General features: G+C 35.5%; 1 protein-coding gene and 1 long non-coding RNA gene across 2 annotated transcripts in view; one reads left to right on the plus strand and one right to left on the minus strand.

Annotated features, from left to right (window-relative positions):
- Positions 1-18,635, plus strand: part of LOC119066825 — a 29,751-nt gene that overhangs the window by 3,144 nt on the left and 7,972 nt on the right. The gene's annotated exons all lie outside the window — the stretch shown is intronic.
- On the minus strand, positions 1,325-16,998 carry LOC119066829. Its single transcript, XR_005085808.1, has 3 exons — positions 16,988-16,998; positions 7,160-7,163; positions 1,325-1,367 (listed from the first exon to the last, which is right to left on the minus strand). It is a non-coding gene; the product is annotated as an uncharacterized LOC119066829 (long non-coding RNA).

Raw genomic sequence — 18,635 nt, forward strand, 5'->3', positions numbered from 1 at the left:
AGCATTTAATGATGAAAACGACCGTCGATTCAATGACTATATCCGTAATACACAAGAAAACATCGCATCTAATCCAGCTGAATTTTGGAAATTCGCCAAGTTGAGTGGAGGAGTCGAGAGGTATCCAGACGAAATGCATTACAATGACAGAACTGGTAAACCAGGGGAAGAAATTGCCGATCTTTTCGCTGAATATTTCAAATCATAGATAGATAGATAGAAACATACAGAGTAAGTTGAAGGATTTTGATTGTTTGGAAAGAGTCAATTTGGTGCATTTTCTATGAAAAGTGACCAATTTCAAAACGATGTATATGTATCTCCGGTAATTTTAAACCTACATAGTCGAGTGATAGCTCGTTTTGCTCGTATTTGAAGCGAGAATATGATAGAATAGGTTTTGTGGTGATATAGACCAAAGAGTAGAAACTCAAATCTTCGGCTATACATAGTTGGCGCGTCTCAAAAAAATTTCTTCATTCTTTTCTTGGGGATTAGACTGCGTCAAGTCCTCCGCTATCGCTCCGGACATGATTATCAAACTCCTACTCCAGGAAGAGGGTGAGTCTTTCATCAGGTAATATAGTTCTCATCATTTTGATCATTTCTAAAGTGGCGATATCGTTCTGTTTGAGAATCCGATAGTGCTGCCAAAATACGAAAAATAGTGTTTCTTCAGACATTGTGAGTAAGGCTTGAATTCCACTTACCAAAAATATACTCCGTGTGAGAGATAAACTTGAATTTTTAAAACTTCAGCTTTATTTACTTAGCTCGCTCTCACACGGAGTACTTTTTCTTGAGTGGAAACCATACTTAAGTACATGGTGGTTTGCAAATGTTGCCCCAGATGAAAAACTCGTGTTAATCGGCACATTTTGACTTTCCAGACCCACCAGAACACAACAAAATTTTGCAATCGTCGGAGCATTGAATTTTACACAAAAGACATGTTGGTGGTGATGGTGGTAGTAAATCATTATCGATAACTAATAGCTATCAAAATGTCTAAATTCGATCACTACCAAAATTTCGATATTTTCATATAATTCAGAAATTTCATGATAATTTTTGCCAGATTTTCTGTGTGTTGTACTTGAATTTTTGATGTAAAATTTACAAATAGTCAGTGCACCACAAAACCGAAAACATCTCGGTTTCAGGGACCAATGACTCACTTTTCTCCCTTTTTTCAACTATTTTCAACATCTGAAAAAGTGAGAAACTTTCGAACTTTTGCTCGATTTCTCACTTATTTCAACTATTTTGAGAGCGGAATACTTTTATCAGTTGTAATTGACTGAAGTGAGTCTAGAACTAAATTTTGAAGCGAAATTATAAGAGAAATTGAAGCAATGAAATTAAATCTGAAATAATGAGAGCCTTCATTCCCTTTTTTTTTAATCAATGAAAAAAAAGATTAGAAATTAAGTTAGAATGGTACATTTCTAAGGAAAAATGTCTAGCACCTTACAATAACATTAAACCAGAGTTTTCGCAATTGAGTTACAAACAATTTTTTTTTTTTATCGATGGAGAACCTAATTATAAGACACTTTGTCTTGTATCATATGCCAAAAAAAGTTAAAACTTTTTTTATAAATTATTTTGAAAGTCACTAAAAACACGAAAATTCGAATCGAAATACAAAATTTTTTGATGACATACTGTATTTCTATTCGAATTTTCGTGTTTTTAGTGACTTTCAAAATGATTTATAAAAAAAGTTTTATTTTTTTTTGGCATATGATACGAGACAAAGTGTCTTATAATTAGGTTCTCCATCGATAAAAAATTAAAAAAAAATTTGTTTGTAACTCAATTCCACTACTTATTTGCATCCTTGGAGATTTGACTATTTTTGTTGTTTTTGGTCACTTTTCCACTTTTTTAAATTAAATTTTCTGTGGAATCCCTGCGGTTTTGAAAAGTCCGCGCGTGTTCGAAAAATTCAATGTTTTGACTTCATCTTTTGTGTTTTTTATCTACGGCAACTTCTACGGACCTCCATGTATTTTATGCACAATGCCCACAGGAGACTTTTGTTCAGATTTACTGAAGCGACTATGTTTTTTTTTCGTATTTTGGCAATGTAGAGCTGTAATATGACCATAAAACTCATTTTTCACCTTTGGCAGCACTATCGTATCCTCAAACAGAGCGATATCGCCACTTTAGAAATGATCAAAATGATGAGAACTACATTACCTGATGTAAGACTCACCCTCTTACAACTGGAGTAGTAGTTTGATAATTAGATTCAGCCAAAAATATTTTTGAATCAATAGATTGTGGATTTGAGCACTATTTCGCAGGAGTCTCAATGATTGACGCTGTCGGCAAGTCGGTCACTTCTGTCACTTCACCGAACAATATTTTCATGGACATGTGATCGAAAATTTAATTTCTTAACAAATGATTTTCATTTTTAAATTTCGTATCTTAAAAGACCGACTCGAAGGCAGTGCCATCGCTGATTTTTGCGGTAGTGACGATAACAATTTCCACAATCTATGAAGAATTTAATTTTTAGAATTTAGAATTAGAAATTGTAAACTTTAATCAGGTCCATTCAAACATTTACATAAAATTCGTATGATTTTATCCGGTTTGGTGCGCAAACAGTTCGTATGCGAGCGCATACATTCGTATAGTACAAAACACTGTAAGCACTGATGTTTGTGCGAATGCAAATGTTTTTTGTTTCGTGAACATGTCTTTGTACTCTGTAATGCATTTGGTGTAAATCGATATCAAAGCTGTTAATATGTAGTGTACGGCAATTGAATCGAATATTATTGTTAATTTCACGCAACAAATTAAAATATCTAATTCTAGTAAAAACAATTCAGATGAATATTGCAATAAAAGTCAATCACGAGTCAGACTTTACATGGTTTATCCACATTATTTTAAATCAAACGGACGTACTTAAACGGCTTATCGGTAATGTGTAGAAGCCATGAAATTTCATTGCTACACATTTGAACATTCGTAAGGCTTTATCGGGTTTACCGTGCGCAAACTGTTCTAATGCACATTCGTAAGCTTTTACACTGCAATGTCGTTTATGCTTTCTCCAAAAACTGGATTTCGTTTAATTCTTTGATAATAGATCATTTTATCTTGCTTCCACTTTAAATTATCGTAAAAAAAATTCTGTAAACGCAGAATTGTTCTATTTTGTATAAAGAATGTAATGAAATTATAAAAATTTTGTGTCTGTTTCCCGATTAATTGTGTGATTTTTTCTACACCATTTTTTGGACTTAAAAGTCCAGGTAAAATAAAAATTTTGACACCATGTTTTTTTTGTGTACAGATTCAGAGATGACTCGTTTTCGTTGTATGAGTTAAAACATACAATACAAACAATCCTAAGCGGTAGCTCGTATCACTAAAGCCTCCAAATTTTACACTTGTCAATTTCAAGGCTGTATACTTTGGGGAGGTCACGCAGATCGCCGTTTTATTAGATACGCGGGAACACACCTTTTCCATACAAACAAATTCACCAAAATTGAATTTGTATGGCGTGGTGAATTTTTTGTATGAAACGTGGTGTGTAACCCGCGTATCTGCATCTGCGTGACCTCCCCAAAGTATACAGCCTTGGTCAATTTAGTGTTCATGCTAGGAGCAGTAATGTGACTCTAGTTATAGGGCAGATAATACTCTAATGGTCATAAGTACATTATGATGAAAATAAATATGCATTTCGATCGTTAAGGTTTCTTCCAAGCAACGGTTAAGCCGAAGAAAATGAACCGAACACGAACCGATGTCATCCACAGAACCATAACCACAACTTATTTTTCATTTCACCTATTCATTTGATGATTTTTAGCCCCGTACGAAGTACTGGGGGCTTATAAGATTAATATGCCGTTTGTAACACGTCGAATTGGAAGCAGACAGTAAGGGCAAAGCATTTGGTTATGTTCATAGATGACGAATCCGCAATAAAAAAAATGTCCGTCCGTCCGTCCGTCTTGAGTAAATCACAACCTTTTTTCAAAATTCTTTTTTTCCCGATTGGTATCGACAAAAGTAAGGTCAAGTTCGAAAATGGGCATGGTAGGGTCGGCCCCTCCAGAGTTAGGGCCCTATAGGTGTTTTTCAGTCTTTCGACGATATCTACCGAAATACGCACGCAATAGCTGCTTGTGATATATCAAATGAAAGGTATTGACGAGTAGAACATTGTTTTTGGGTAAGATGCAACGTGGGCTTGTTGGGAGGGCTCAAAGGTCGTTACTCGGCCCTAAGTGTTTTTTGCACATAAATCGAGTAAATCTCATCCGATTTTGCTAGTTTTAGTTTTTTATGGAAGGTAATTGAATACCGAAAAGAACGTGGCGAAAAAAGTTTCAAATTTGGGCCCTTGCACTAAGGCCGCTACTCGGCCCTAAGTGTTTTTTGCACATAAATCGAGTAAATCTCATCCGATTTTGCTAGTTTTTGTTTCATTTGAGAGATAATTGAATGCCGAAAAGAACGTGGCGAAAAATGTTTCAAATTTGGGCCCTTGGACTAGGGCCGCTACTCGGCCCTAAGTGTTTTTTGCACATAAATCGAGTAAATCTCATCCGATTTTGCTAGTTTTTGTTTCATTTGAGAGATAATTTAATGCCGAATAGAATGATGGCAAAAAAAGTTTCAAATTTGGGCCCTTGCACTAAGACCGCTACTCGGCCCTAAGTGCTTTTTGCACATAAATCGAGTAAATCTCAACGGATTTTGCTAGTTTTTGTTTCATTTGAGAGGTAATTGAATACCCAATGGAAAGTTGGCAAAAAATTTTGGGTTTCTAAAATAATGTCGTAAATTGTTGGTTTTATTTGAAAGGTACTTCGTACGGGCTTTCGTAATTGCGATATGCGCAATTTTAAAAAGGGATATATATTTTTACCCGTCTAAATTATTCTTTTAAATCAGCAAAATTATAGTTGTTATCTGCAAAATTATTAATTTTTGACTGCAGTTTTATTCCTTTTTCCAGCAAAATTATTTTTTCGACCGCAATTTTTTTTTTCTGCAAATTTATCTTTTTTACATCAGCAATTTTATTTTTTCTAACCAGCAAAATTATTAGATTTTTCTGTAATTTTCAGCAGCAAATTTTAATTTTGGTATCGGCAAAATTATTGACTTGCAAGAAACAAAATTATCGCATCGTCTAATATTTAGTCACGTAAAAAGCGTTTTAACACGCCGAGCGATCCGGCCCATTGCCCCGGAGCGAAGCGGAGGGCCGCAATGCGAGCCGGGCGCCGGAACGGTGTCGTTAACTTAGGAGTTAATTTTTTTTCTCTCGCATCGTCTAATATTTAGTCACATAAAAAGCGTTTGAACCCGCCGAGCGATCCGGCCCATTGCCCCGGAGCGAAGCGAAGGGCCGCAATGCAAGCCGGGCGCCGGAACGTTGTCGGTAACTTAGGAGTTAATTTTTTTTCTCTCGCATCGTCTAATATTTAGTCACATAAAAAGCGTTTCAACCCGCCGAGCGATCCAGCCCATTGCCCCGGAGCGAAGCGGAGGGCCGCAATGCGAGCCGGGCACCGGAACGGTGTCGGTAACTTAGGAGTTAATTTTTTTTCCCTCGCATCGTCTAATATTTAGTCACATAAAAAGCGTTCCGGCCGCAATGCGAGCCGGGCGCCGGAACGGTGTCGGTAACTTAGGAGTTAATTTTTTTTCTCTCGCATCGTCTAATATTTAGTCACATAAAAAGCGTTTGAACCCGCCGAGCGATCCGGCCCATTGCCCCGGAGCGAAGCGGAGGGCCGCAATGCGAGCCGGGCGCCGGAACGGTGTCGGTAACTTAGGAGTTAATTTTTTTTCTCTCGCATCGTCTAATATTTAGTCACATAAAAAGCGTTTGAACCCGCCGAGCGATCCGGCCCATTGCCCCGGAGCGAAGCGGAGGGCCGCAATGCGAGCCGGGCGCCGGAACGGTGTCGGTAACTTAGGAGTTATTTTTTTTCTCTCGCATCGTCTAATATTTAGTCACATAAAAAGCGTTTTAACACGCCGAGCGTGGGCGCCCACGTAAGGCCAAGCATGCTCTGATTGTAGCGTAAGACTTTGTACAAAAAAGATTTTTCTTTCATTTTTAGTATTTTCTTTGTTTAATATTTTGATAAAAAAAAGATTCCGCCAGTAAACGGCAAAAAGTCGATTCATCTAAGACTGTTCTTGAATTTTTAGTATTTTCTAGGTTTTGTATCTTTCTTACAAACATAAGTTAACTCGACTATTTAAAAAAATAAAATTTGTTTGTTTGATACCAGTTAAAATTTGCTTTGATTTGAGCTGGAGACACACAAACACACGACATCAGCATAATAACTCTGCGTATATTATTGACAGTTCTGTCAATATTCTAAACACATGGGCACACAGGTCGCTGGAAAATATTTAGAAAATCATTAAGATGAGTACAAAGTTTCTGAAAAAAGTCTGAAAAATCGTCACTCTGAAAAATGTTTGGAAAATAGCGGCGCGCAAGTTTGAAACGCACGACAGAAAATTTTGGTTTGATATGGTTGGTGGTTAATTATTTGTTGAAATTCAATATTTTGTATCCCGGTCAAACAAATCATATCAAAACAAAATTTTCTGTCGTGCGTTTCAAACTTGCGCGTTGTTATTATTTAGACATTTTTACTCGCCTTTCCTGTAAAAAATACGATCGACAATGTGAGTCTGATAAGGTTGAAGTAAACGTAAATTATCTGTCGTTAATTTTAAAGTTTCGTGTTGCATTTTTCACACACTTCACGATACCTTGCCTATATTTTGTTAGTCGAAAAGTGATAAATTTGCCGATAAAACAATAATTCTGCTGATGAAAATTTGTCGACGAAAAATAAATATGTCGTTGAAAAGCAATAAATTTGCTACTCAGGCAACAATAATTTTGTTACTCAGGCAACAATAAATTTGTTAGAAAAAATATTAAATTTGCAGAAAAAAAAGGATAATTTTGCAGAAAAAAAAGAATAAAATTACCTACAAAAAGATTAATTTTGCTGATAAAAACAATAATTTTGCAGATAAAAAGAATAATTTTGCTGGTAAAAGAATAAATTTGCTACCAAAAAAATAGATGCCATTTTAAAAATGAACAGTTTCAGTAAATTCGACAATGCCCAACTTGACTTGCATTTTGGTAACAGACGCATTAGAGGGTTGTAGACGTATTAGGGTTCCGGGCTTATTAGGGCTACGGACGTATTATGGTTGCGGACGAAATAGGATTACGGGTTGTACGGGGCTAAGTCGCAGCAAACGCTCCGACTGTTCTGATGCCTTGTTTTGAAAATCTTTTGGTTCGTAATTTATAAATGAGTTACGGTATAAATTACGGAACGGTGCGCAGAACATGACAAATTTGATAAAATTATCAAGGAAAGTGAGTCAATCTAAAAACATATCCTTTTAAAAATTATTTATTTTGCATGATGTCATTCAAGTTTCCTATAGAAACGACAAAATTCAAAAATCGATGCAAAATACATATGTCCTTGCCGGATTGGATTTATATTGTAAAACGTGTGTTTATCACGACTTCAGTTGTTAGAAGACTGGACGAGACTTAAGATCACTGTTTAAAATTCAATTATAAACCCATTTTTTTGCTGGTTGCACTTTGCAGCCTTTTTTTGCTTTTAATAAAGAAAATTTTTATTTAATTTAAAGATGAGTGGGTATTTTAGTTCCGTTAAAAAACTGTTTATTAAAGTAAGTTTAAGAAGAAATATCAAATTCATCATATGTAAATAAAAAATCAAATATATTTCATTGACATAAAGTTAGGACAACCATGCTGTTTTCGGCCAGTGAATTTGCCAGGTCACCTTACAGACCTAGCTCAATTCACACTAAAAATTAAAAGTACTGCGCACATGCATATTTCGGCAATTTCATATTTTCTGAATCGTAATGTGAAATAATTAACCCAAAATAATCATGTTTCGGACTCCGCAAGTTCATTCAAAAAACGTGTTTTTTTTTAGCTGTTGTTGATAATGCTGACACTCAGAGCCGTCGTTTCTAACAAGCCCATTCTGTATAATATGTCCGAATTTTAAACAATATTCCGAAAGGAAATGACAAAGGAAATTTATTGCGGCATTACATAGTATAAGTTAAAAATAGTTAAAAATTTAAATGAAGATTTCTTAAAACAGGCAATAACTAGAGTAGGTCAACGTTGAAAATAAATGCATTACTGACGACGTGTGTAACTAGCAAGCAAAGTTTTCTTTAAATTTGGTATACGATATCGACTGTCCTCAACCACTTGAATAACGCTGTGCTTTTTGAACTCGTTCAATGTTAACGTCCCATTATAGTCAGTCATAACTTTCAGGGCGCGTTCTGCTGTGTCGCTAACGACTTTTAAGGAATTTCTTTGGCGCGTTGGTATTCTGTTAACAGCTGTCCACTTCGTTTAGGAACATAAAATCGATGTTGATTTGTAAGCTTTTTAGAATTGTCATCGATGATGGACCCACCAAGTCGTAAAGTTCTTTGTTAAAAATCTTTTTGTTGAAATTCAACTTAAGGTCTCTGTCAACCCATTGTCCGTTGTCCAAGCAATTCATTTTTGAAGACATGAGAGACTTAGTTTGATTTTGAACTTTGTTCGAGAATAATGAGAGTACCACCAGCTCAGACCCTAAATACCATAGATGGTCTTGAAATTTTTCGATGGCACAACGTGCGATTTTGGAATTGAATCGAGTATATCGATTCAACGATTTCAGCAATTCCCAATCATTTTTTGGCACATTGCTGGGAACACAGCACTGAATCCATGATTTGGTGTAAATCAGACACACAAATAGACAGCTGTCTGTTATCGAAATTGATCTGATCTCTGAACAAGAACTTTTTGAAGCAATAAATGATTTTTCCCATTAAACGCGCGTTGCTACAGCTATGTGGCAATTTAAATGTATAATTAGTCAGGAAACAGACAAAATTTTTATAATTTATGTAGATTCTTTACACAAAATAGAACAATTCTCCGTTTACAGAATTTCTTTTACGATAATTCAAATATATTTAAAATGTATTTTAATAATTTCGTACGACTTTCTTCTCAATATTTTTCAATATTCAAAAATACTGTCAGGAGACTGTCAGGAGGCTGTAAGTTTTTTAGAACAGTTTAGAAATTCCATTTACAAACAATAACAAAGGCACATCGGAGCCGTGTTATAACATTGCCGATTGTTGTATAAATTTAATGTGAGTTTTGTGGATTTTCATTTCAACTTTCAAAATATAAAATTGTGTTTTTTTCATATGTTGCAGAAGAATTATTTTCTTAAAATAAGCCTTTTTGTCAAAATAAATTATAAAAAGTCGCTGTTTCCCGACTAATTGTCATGAAAATACATGAAATTGCTGTCAAACGGAAAATGAGCGAAAAGATACAACCGCAGTTAAAAAGTGCACTAGCATATATTTAGGAACAAAAAATCGGTCGTCACGAACTTGTTGTATTTATCAATACTGGCACATATGGCATTCGAATATTCAAGTCAATTGGACGTGTTTTTCGGAGATTACAAAGCAGCTTTCGACAAACTGGTGATAAGATTGCTCATTATCAATCTAGCCAGATTCGATATTGGTGAAAAAACGGCAAGATGGGTGTGTCAATTTCTGACTGGTAGAACGAATTACGTGCGGATCGGTAACGTCAAATCCAGATTGTTTGAATCTCCATCAGGTGTTCCGCCTGGAAGTTCACTAGGACTGCTAATGTTCACCGTATTCATCAATGATTTAGTCGACGTAGTGGAATTCGCAACTACACTGTTGTTCGCTGATGATATCAAACTGGCCGCATGATGAAAAATGTCACGTATTCAGCGCCTACCGACACGATTCTTCATTCATTGAAGCCGAATACACGATGGGACGGCATATCGTTGAGAGAGTTGAAGAAGTCAACGACTTGGGCGTACTGACAAACAAAAGATTTCATCCTGGACAACACATAGAACAAATGACAATAAAATGTCGACAAATAGTGGGATGCATAAAACATTATTCCAATGGAAATTTCACCAAAGAAACACAGCGAATTGGCTTACGTAAGGTCAAGTCTGGAATTTGCGTCAAGTCTGGAATCCAGCGGCACAGATTTATAGAGATGACATAGAATCAATACAAAAGCAATTCGTGATTTACCTGCTGGAGAAAAGAGCAAATGCAACATCATATCGATTGGCACCGTATGAAGATCGATGCAAACAACTGAAATTTCAAATTTTGGAGGTGCATCGAACAGTGGCTGATGCTGTACTAGCTTTTGATATATTGAAAGGAAACATAACCGACGATCTGATTTCTTCAAAGTTTGTTTACAATGAAAGTTTCTTATAATTGCTTATAATTTTCGAACGTCTACGTTGCGGATTCTAGTCGAACCGCGAAGATCTATAGTGAATACTTAGCGAATTAGCCAATTGATCGGTTGATAAGACTTATGAATGAACATAAACGACGGTGATAAAGTACAATGACAGGAGTGCGTTCAAAATGAGAATTTACGAAGAATTTGGTTTTTAGTTCTAGTTTTTATCAGTCGATTGTTTTAAAAATTCGACGAATTGCTCGAACTGTGATATTGTAACGATGTGATTATTGTAAATTATTATTATTCAGCCAGTTTTTTGGCGGTGTCAATAAATTCATTCATTCATTATTTTCAAATGTTCACCTGTGTCTACACAAAATTACCCTTGCACTATAAACGTAAGAATAAATTGAATAATTGAACTTTTTCGGACTGAAACATTTGTTGATTAAGTGGTTCTTAAAACAGTTTATTTTGCTTTACTTGGGAAATATCGTGCATAATCGCAGGTGGTCCTTATTAATTAAAGGAGTGATTTCATTGTCAACTATTGAAATTACGTCAGGTGCATTTGTTATATATATTGTGAGCATAACAGCACACTGCCACAAACTTTGTGGCACTAAGTAATTTTAAGCGTTAATGGGACGGTCCAACTGCACAGTAGCACAGTGTGGCACGCAATGTTATTAGGTGTGAGAAGAAAGCGTATACGGGGAAAGGTTTCAAAATTCACCTATTAGCAAGGATTATTTGGGCAACTCCTATAAACACTATTTGCCTGCATTTGTAAAGGCCTACATTTATTCGAACCGATTTTTCCTCATTCTAATAAATATCATGTCTTTTCAAGAACTACACACATCTTTTATTCGGTGTTGAGGAAGCGTATGACTAGTATTATTATCGGGTCTATTACTTCCATCGATCGAAGTATTTTTAATCTGTTGATTTCAAATCTTGTACTTCAATTTGTTTAACTACATTACCCAGACCTAGTCATTATTCCCTTGACTGAAAGTCAAGGGTCTTATGCCAGAAAATACCCTAAAATGTTAGTAACCATACAGTGTATGAAAAATTATCAAAACTTTAATTGTTTGAAATAATTTTTTTTTGTCACGACGATAACTTGAGTAATTCTTAACCGATTTGGATGATTTTTTTTTTAATCGACGAGGAATCAAATTCCTGAGGTTAAGTTCGAAGATGAGCCATGTCGGGATAAGGTTCTGGAAACTATTCCAGAAAAACATGATTTTATTGATAATTGTAATTGATAATACAGTGCTGATAATTGCTATTGTGATAATGATAATTTAATGTGTTGTGGTGATATTATATAAAATGTTATTAAAAACGTAGAAGAATGGGATTTCTGAGGTTAAGTTCGAGGATGGGCAATGTATAAGGTTCTGGAAACTATTTCAGAAAAATAAGTATCTGATAATAATTGGTAATAATAATATTGTTCCCTTGACTGAAGTCAAGGGTCTTACGCCAGAAAATACCCTAAAATGTTGGTAACAGTTTACAGTACAGTGTATGAAAAATTATCAAAACCTTAATTGTTTGTAGCCATTTTTTTGTCATCACGATAACTTGAGTAATTCTTAACCGATTTTGATGATTTTTTTTAGAAGGTTGGCTATGCCGGCATATAAGGTTCTGGAAACTATTCCAGAAAACAGGATTTTACTCTGTTGATACTTGATAATACATGATATTATACCGCTGATAATTGATTTTGTGATAATTTATGATAATTTAATGTGTTGTGGCGATATTGTATGAAATGTTATCAAAAACGTAATTGTTTGTAACCATTTTTTTGTCATGACGATAACTTGAGTAATAATTCTTAACCGATTTTAATAAAATTTCTTTTAATCGACGAGGAATGGAATTCCCGAGATTAAGGTCGGAAGCTATTCCATTTACTATGTTGATAATTGATAATTATTGGTAATTGATCATTGATGATTCCCTTCACTGAGAGAAGAAGATACGTCTGTTTTGAATGAAGTCGTTGTCGTTCCTGTTGTCAAAGTTCGGATTAACAGTTAATTGGAACAAACTTTTAGGACTGTCGTATGACTTTTAAGAAAACAAAATAATTTACCGCATTAACTTAAGTATGGTTGCCACTCAACAAAAAAGTACTCCTTGAGATAGCGAACTGTCAAGTAAACAAAGCAAAAATTCATTTTTTGTGGTAAATGGTAAATGGAGAAATAAAAATGGTTACTACAGTGGTATTATTGATATTTAGGTATTTATCTTCGTTCTGGTTACTTCATTTTCGCATTAATGCCACAGCGAAGAATTCGCCTAATTTAAAATACAATGCACTACGGCAATTATTTTTTATTTAATGCCACCACGACAAAGGCTGTTGGCGCAACCTTCTAATAATACAACCTTGGAAACCACAGCGGATCATACTGATACAGACAGAGTGTGAGTTGTGTGGATTGAGTGGAATTCATTGAAAACGTCAAATTCCTAACAAAAAAGACATTTGAAATCTTGGCGACTGTACCTGAAATTACATATACAGTGAGCATATAGTATTACAAACAAGCAATTCTAACATTAGACAACTCCGACGAGTGTGAAGTTTTCGGCCCGAGCGAAGCGAGGGTCGTAATTCACACGAGTTACGGTATCATATTGCAATCTTAGACAGCTCGAACGAGTGAGAAGTTTGCGGCTAGGCCAAACCTAATATTAGACAACTCGTACGAGTGTGAAGTTTGCGGCCCGAGCGAAGCGAGGGTCGTAAATCACACGAGTTGCGGTATCGTATTGCAATTTATTTTAACTGATTTTTTCACCTCATATCAGATTAATCGTCTACAACGTGACAAAGAAGCGCATCCGATAAAGACACAATGAAATTCTATTGAGTTTTAAAGCCTTTTTCAGTGATCACATTTTCATTGAAAGAACGTTCGTGCCTAGTTTTCAAATATACGTTGGCTCTCATCGCAATTTTACGAGTGTAAAAATCTTACCAAATGAAAATGACATTTGACACCGCCAAAATTAACTGCTTTATTTTTTTCTATTACTCTGCTTGATACTTTGCCGCAAACTGCTCGCTCGTCCGAGCTGTCTAATATTGCAATACGATACCGCAACTCGTGTGAATTACGACCCTCGCTTCGCTCGGGCCGCAAACTTCACACTCGTCAGAGTTGTCTAATATTAGGTTTGGTCTAATCGCAAACTTCTCGCTTGTCCGAGCTGTCTAATATTGCAATACAATACCGAAACTCGTGTGAATTACGACCCTCGCTTCGCTCGGGCCGCAAACTTCACACTCGTCAGTTGTCTAATATTAGGTTTGGTCTAATCGCAAACTTCTCGCAAGGCCGAGCTGTCTAATATTGCAATATGATACCGCAACTCGTGTGAATTACGACCCTCGCTTCGCTCGGGCCGTAAGCTTCACACTCGTCGAAGTTGCCTAATGTTAGAATTGCTTGACTTTTGTAATACTATATACTCACTGTATAGATATATGCTGCTTGTTAATTATCAAATATAAAAATCAACCATCAATTATCAAATACCAATAATCGAATATCAATGATATTGTTCATTTATTACATTGCATTTCTATTTTTTGGGGTAACTTCCGAAGCGTTGATCACACATAGCTTATCGTCGAACTTAACCTTCGAAATGTCAGATGTATAATTTTATGAACCAAAATTTTTCACTATTTTCTGCCAGTCAAGGGAATAAGACATTAAATTATCAATTGTCAACAGAGTAAAATCCTGTTTTTCTGGAATAGTTTCCAGATACTTTTAGGCCCACATGACCTATCTTCCAACTATCTTTGTGTGGTTACAATCATTTCAGTGAAGGGAATTATCAATTACCAATAATTATCAATTATCAATTATAAGCAGCGTAAAATGAATTTTTCTGGAATAGCTTTCAGATCCTTAGGCCCGACATGGCCCATCTTTGAATTCCATTCCTCGTCGATTAAAACAAATTTTATTAAAATCGGTTAAGAATGACTCAAGTCATCTCAAGTCGTGACAAATAGATTACAAACAATTACGTTTCTCATAACATTTCATAAAATGTCACAGCACATTAAATTATCAATATTAATTTTCAATTAACATGTATTATCAATTATCAACAGAGTAAAATCCTGTTTTTCTGGAATAGTTTCCAGAATCTTATCCCGATATGGCCCATCTTTGAAATTAACCTCTGGAATCCCATTCCTCGTCGATTAAAAAAAAATCATAAAAATCGGTTATGAATTAATCAAGTTATCGTGATTACAAAAAAAATAGGTTACAAACAATTACGTTTTCCTTCACATTTCATACATTGTTAGGTTACAAACATTTTATGGTATTTTCTGGCGTAAGACCCTTGACTTTCAGCCAAGGGAACAATATTATTATTACCAATTATCAGTTATTACAGTTACATTTTATATAATAATATCACCACAACACATTAAATTATCAAAATATCAATTATCAGCACTGTATTATCAATTACAATTATCAACAATTAAAATTATCAACAAAATCATGTTTTTCTGGAATAGTTTCCAGAACCTTATCCCGACATGGCTCATCTTCGAACTTAACCTCAGGAATTTCATTCCTCATCGATTAAAAAAAAATCATCAAAATCGGTTAAGAATTACTCAAGTTATCGTCGTGACAAAAAAAAAATATTTCAAACATTTAAAGTTTTGATAATTTTTCATACACTGTATGGTTACTAACATATTAGGGTATTTTCTGGCATAAGACCCTTGACTTTCAGTCAAGGGAATAAAATTTTTGTCTGTTTCCCGACTAATTAGAGCGAAAAATTTTAAGGGAAAAGGATGTTTACATGGCTCCTCGTCTCCAACAAAGTTTTTTTTTAAATATAAATTAAGATGTCTTTTCCTTCGTTTTTTGATGTCCAAAATGAATCTTTCTTTTTTTTGCTTCAGGTCAGGGGAAAAAATGGCAAACAGGCACCAAAAAAACCACAAACAGCAATCGAGCAGCTTGCCTCTATTTTGGATTACGTAAATTTGGTTGCATATCCTTGTAATTTCGAGCTAACCAAAGATTGGCAGATGACTCTAAGAGGAAAATTGTGTCTTGTTTGTCAATTATTCTTTCTGTATGCGAATATCTACTCAGTATACGTATTACTGCCACATCCAGTCGGCATTGTGATGTTCGGTGCTGTTTTCTTTTCAGTAACTGTAAGATCTAATGAGATTCGTAATCGAAATAGCCTCTTTTTCTTAAATCTAATTCGTTAGGCAGTGAAATTTCAGCATGAATTTGCTTCAGCTATTTTTCATCTGATTCACCCATACAATCAACACTGTTATCAATCCACACATCACACGACTTTCTCGTTTGGGCGTTTTATTCGGGCAGCCTAGAGCATCTCTAGGAGGATTTTTAACGCTACGTAAAATTCGCAGCGGACTAAATCCCAAATAACACACAATGTACAGCAATTACACTAGTGAGAACAGACAAAACCTAAGATGTGAAAATCAGGGTCGGTGTAACGTCAGATGCTGTAACAAAAATGATCACAAAAATTCCACCATTTGGCTGCTTTCACTTTATTATAATAATAAAACACCAAACGACAAATTAACTTTATTGGCTAAGTCTAGAAAAACCGCTAAAACGAAAGTATGCAAAACATAAACAAACAGAGAAATAAATTCTCTTCGTGATGTAAATTGAAAAAACACTTTCGTATACTTGAAGAGAATAGAAAGGGTATTACGTGAACCTTGGTTTCATCTGCCTGCTTGATAAGCTTTCTTCCAAAGTTTCATACCGGAGAGTTTTATTCTGGAAAAGTTTCCTGCTGAAAAGCAAAGACATCGCTCTGTTTGAAGGATACCCGACAGACAGGGCGATTTAAACGAAACCAATTAAACTAAGACACTGCGCAGCTCAAACCACATTAAGAACCTGTGCAGCTCAAACGTTGCGAATTTCTGAAATTACTTCCAGCTGAAATGCCTATAAACTGAAGCTAAAGAACTGTTAAGGGATCGTCAAGGGCACAGTTGCCATACTCTCATACGCCACGATTTTGCAGCGGACTAACCACGCATACACTAACCTCGATTACAGCTAAAGAAACTTTAACTAAACAGCGGCGCTTCTCATAAAAACAACTTCTATAATAGACAAATCTAATGTTGATTGAAGATCCAGTGTAGATCAGACGTTGCGTCCTTATACAGGGCGTTTGGAATTCCTAGAATCACCTTCAACTGAAATGCCTACAAAGGAAAAGCTAAAACATAAGAGAGAAAAACTTTCAGAACAAACAAACCTATTGCTTTTCCCTTTCCCATGGTTCACGTTTAGTGAGTAAATTTGAAGCAAAGAAGCTGTTTCGACCTCCGAGTGTGATGATGGTCACAGAACAGTACAGAACTGTTCATCGTCAGTTGCTTCAATCACATTCGTTCACAAGACAGCAGTAAATTCTCGATTGTACAAGTGTTGAAAATTTACCATGAAAATTTGGTGCCATCTTCTGATGGAAAGTTTGGACACAAATGGAAAGCTACTATAAAATTACCACGAACATAGCAGTGAGATCTTAGCAAAAATACAAAAACAACGAAACGTCAAACAACTCACACTTAATCATTCATTCATTAGCTCATTCGGACATTCATAAAACCAACTGCATCCTTGTCTCACTGCGTTTATTCATCAAAAAATCGCATTTTTAACATACCTAATTCTACGTGAAGATAAGTAGCACCAGAAGCCTTTTTCTGAGTGAAGGATGGGTAACACGACATGCTTTGACCTCTAATAAAGGCGGGTAACGCTACACACCTTTTCTTAAGTTAAGGATTGGTACACTACTTACCTTGTTCTAAATGAAAGATGGGTAACACGACATATTTTGTTCTTTTTAAAAGAACGGATATAGCACTGCTACACGCCTTGTTCTGAGTGAAGGATGGACAACACGACATGCCCTGTTCCATGCGATAGATGGGTAATACACTGCGATTTTAAAGACTTTATCCAGAATGTTGGGTCACTAAACTAACAGATACACTGACATTACGAAAATGTTTCTTCAGTGACAAGGGTTTTTTCGTTTTTCCGTTGTTTCGCTGTTACTGGCATTTTTAAATTTTAGATTAGTGACCGTGAATTTGGGTTGTGTCAGTGTTTAGATTTTCGTTCTTTGGTTTTTTGTGTTCAAAGGGTGTGATTTACGTCGTTCTTTGGTTTTTTTGTGTTCAGAATGTGTGAAATGTGTAAAATTATTTGTGCGAGAACGGCGGAAGGCCTGGGCTGAATGCAGACTGTATGGATAAATGAGGTCAGAATGTGTATCATCTCTTTTCTATTTTAAATAAAAATTATGAAATGATGAATGATTGTGAAATGTGTTCGATCCTCCACTTTGTTGTTTTTGTTAAAAGTTTGTCCACCTTACCGTAGAGCGCATATATGGTCACAGAATTTTCGACACTGTCGTTCCTGACGAGTCCCTTAGTGTACTGTTTCCACATAAAATTTACGGCAATTTTATGGAAGTGAACTAGTGAATTTTGAGATCAGCAGGACAAAACGGCGTGTCTTTAGGTACTCTAGGGAAAGACTTGACTGACCATTTTTCTTTTGTTTTTGTTTTCGTTAACGGTTACGCGTTTTAACTGGACTATGGGCAAAGATTTGGCCTTGTTGTTTCGAGTTTATTTTCAATTTTAGACAAACATTAACCGCACGAATAGTCAGAATGACTTTTCTTGGGATTTCGTACTGATCTACTGAAAATGGCATCAAGAACGCAAATTCAGTTTTATGGCATCAGGAACGCAAATTCAATCTTTTGTCTCTCAAAAGAGTGTTCTTGTCACCTTCGGGTGGCAAGTAAAATACTGTTATTAAAAATCTTTATACGGTTTTACCACTTCCGAACGCATGCGTGTAGCAGCTTTAACTGCATAAACTGTATAAACAGTTTTGATTGTATGGGTGGATCTGTTGTAAAGAGGTACAGCACAACTGGACTATTGTACAGCTAGGACCACATGTTGTGGGTGTGTTAGTAACGAATGTACTATCACTGTTTAGTATTGAATAAATGTTTCACTTCTTTTTGTACAATCATCGAACACACATCGTTTCACTTATTCTCTGACAATAGGATCAGATAAAAAAAACAGCTGAAGCAAATTCATACTAAAATTTCATTGCCT

The sequence above is a fragment of the Bradysia coprophila genome, chromosome IV (genome assembly GCF_014529535.1).
Source record: "Bradysia coprophila strain Holo2 chromosome IV, BU_Bcop_v1, whole genome shotgun sequence".
NCBI lineage: Eukaryota > Metazoa > Arthropoda > Insecta > Diptera > Sciaridae > Bradysia > Bradysia coprophila.